The sequence below is a fragment of the Barbatula barbatula genome, assembly GCF_947034865.1.
Source record: "Barbatula barbatula genome assembly, chromosome: 3".
In the NCBI taxonomy this organism is placed as follows: Eukaryota; Metazoa; Chordata; class Actinopteri; order Cypriniformes; family Nemacheilidae; genus Barbatula; species Barbatula barbatula.
In genome coordinates, this window is record NC_136764.1 from 25,610,940 (window position 1) to 25,613,791 (window position 2,852).

The 2,852-nt window shown below is 37.4% G+C and overlaps 1 gene segment (V, D, J or C); it reads right to left on the reverse strand.

Moving 5' to 3' along the window:
• Positions 1–207: 207 nt before the first annotated feature.
• Positions 208–2,030, reverse strand: LOC306891599 (T cell receptor alpha variable 14/delta variable 4-like). The segment is given in 2 exons: positions 1,991–2,030; positions 208–578 (listed from the first exon to the last, which is right to left on the reverse strand).
• Between the last annotated feature and the right edge of the window lie 822 nt (positions 2,031–2,852).

Sequence of the window (2,852 nt, forward strand, 5' to 3'; positions counted from 1 at the left end):
ATATTTCAACATCTTCTTCTTTAATGAATCTGTAAGAAGTTGTTCCTTCATCGCTTTACAATGTGTAGTGTGTCTAACATAAGACAAAATGTACATTATTTATTTTAATAAAATTTAATTTTTGAACAAACATCTATATATTAGCAGACAGAAGACTCTTAAGATAATTTATTAAATATCACGACATCACATATGTTTGTTGTGTTTTCACACAATTTCACATAATAACTGTGAATCCGTGAGGTTTGTGTTCAGTGTTGTTGTGTTTTGTGTCACTGTGGGCTCCAGGGCGCAGTAATACACATCAGAGTCTGTGACTTTAACAGAAGAGATCTTCAGATCCACACTGCCGTCTGCTTTTCTGTGTTTGATGGAGATTCCAGAAACTGGAGGATCAGCTTCAGTTATGACACCTGAATAATCCAGTATAAGAAACTGTGGTGCTGAAGCTGCATATTGACGATACCAGTGAAGACTATAGACAGAACCAGTGTAGTTACAAGACAGGGTCACATTCTCAGATTCGACTGCAAACACTGTATCTCTGTACGGACTGATGACTTCTTTAGCTCTGTAACCTACAACACAACATTATATGAGTAGAGTTCAAATAAGAGTATAGTGATATAATGATGAATGAATATTTTACCTTCAGTTACAGTCAATAATAGAAGAACACAAGTCAACATGACAGTATTGAAAGAGCAGTTCAAACACACGTCCTCTTCTCGTCTCAGATCCGCATCACAGATGTGTTAAGCTCCACCTCTTGACATAAACTTAATAGTCACATATGTACAACCTTTAAAATCAAAATGAACTGAAAGCCATTATTGACCAAACAGCATCTGACATATAGTCAACATAAAGACATGTACGAGGAGGAAAGACTGAGGAAGGCTTTTGCTTGTCATGTACAGTGGACACACAGAAGTTTAGGAAGAGCAATTTAGATTCATTCTAACAGAGAGAGAACATGAGAACTCCACACATGACCTTACGACTCAGCCGAGGATTAAACCGGGACGTTCTCTATGAGGCAAGATGTACAGTAACTATTATTGTACTCACAGAGAGAAGTAGCAATGTGGGATTGAACGCATGAGTTTTTGAAAAGAGAAAAGTCCAGTCCAAGAACATGAAAACATATTAAAGATTGAGGAATTGAAAGGCACTTGGAACACTGAGACCAGCAGTAAACCCCTGATGTCTGAAAGCCAAGAGTTGAAGACCAGAAGACCAGAAGCCGACTGTAACTGAGGATTGTGTTTCAGTCATTAGATGTTATTTACCTCTACACTTGTATTTATTATATACAAAAGAATTACATGTATTTTTAAATGTCATGTATTTATTACAAAACTGCCTTATAGTTTTATTTCATTCATCTTAGATTCATTTTCAGCAGGTGTTACTGTATCCTGTCATATACAAAGCTTTGTGGTTTTCATACAGAACAGCTGTGGTTTGATTTACTTGATTAAAAACTCTTCAAAGAAATAACTGTGTTTGAGTTTTTGTAAAGACTTTCAGGCGTTTTGTGTCACTGGGCTTCATCTCTCACAGCACAGTAATATAGAGCTGAATCTGACAGAGAAACACTCTTAATAATGACTTCAGTGGATGTGTCTGATGTCTTTGACTGAAACCGATGGTCTGGTATATCTTCATAACTACGTGATCGAGCTCCTTTATACAGTAGATATTGAGGTTCTCTGTTAGGATTCTGTCTGTACCAGTAAAGATAAATATAACGGCTGGTTGCTTCATACGTGCAGCTCAGTGTCACAGAATCTCCTTCACTTTTCATTATATTAGTTTCTTTTGGATCAATGCTGTCAGCAAATACACCTGCAAGGGAATAGAAAAGTAAATAAACAACATTTATAGTAATACAAGTATTATAAACCCGTTTTATCTAATATATTCACATAGTAAATTCAGTAGTTCAATAGGATTTTTGAGGCTTACAATTTTAGATGCACTTTACCTGACACTGTAACAAGAATCAGCAGGACACATCTCTTCATGTTTATAAAGAAACTATATCATCACTGTCTTCATGAATCAATGCTGAAAGAGAAAGAAGTGAATTGGGTGGAGATGGCTGTAGGCTGTAAAGTGGGTAAATGTGGGTGTGGTGTATAGCAGGGGCTCTCAACCTTTTGCAACTCATGGCCCACCAAAGACTGTTAAAAACATTTCTGAGGATCCCCTTTCCAAATATGACAGTATTAACCCAGTGTCATGATTCTGCCTTCTCTTGTCTTGGTTTTCTGGTCTAGAGGCAGAGTCATGACAGACCCACGTGTTTTATGTGGAGAGAAACATATTATTGTCAATCAGGACATAATATGCGTTCTCTCCTGTCTCGTCATTTGGCCCCGCCCCTCTCGTTTCTAGTATAGCTTTCCTCCTGTGTCTCATTACCCACACCTGCCCATCGTTATATCCTTTGTTCGTCTCCCTATTTAAATCCCTTGTATTCTCTGTCCTGTGCTCGTTTGTCTTGTAAACCTTGTAAACCTTGTTCATCGTGTTCATGTTAATGGTCCCTTGTATTTTGAAGTGCCTTGTTTTGTTCCTGTTTATTTATACCCCCCTTGTGGGAACCCTTTATTTGTAGTTTACCTTTATTATTTATTAAACCCTGTTTTACCCCGTATTGCTGCCTGCGCTTGGGTTCTTCTCACCACCTGTTCCGTGAAACACAGACTATTCAAAGAGTAGATATACTCTACTGTTAATATGCCACAGTAACAGACTTAGTCAAGTCAGCTGTATGTAGATGAAAACTGTTGTAATATTATAGAAAAGATTTGGCAGGTCTGTTCTGTAACCATTTATTCCTG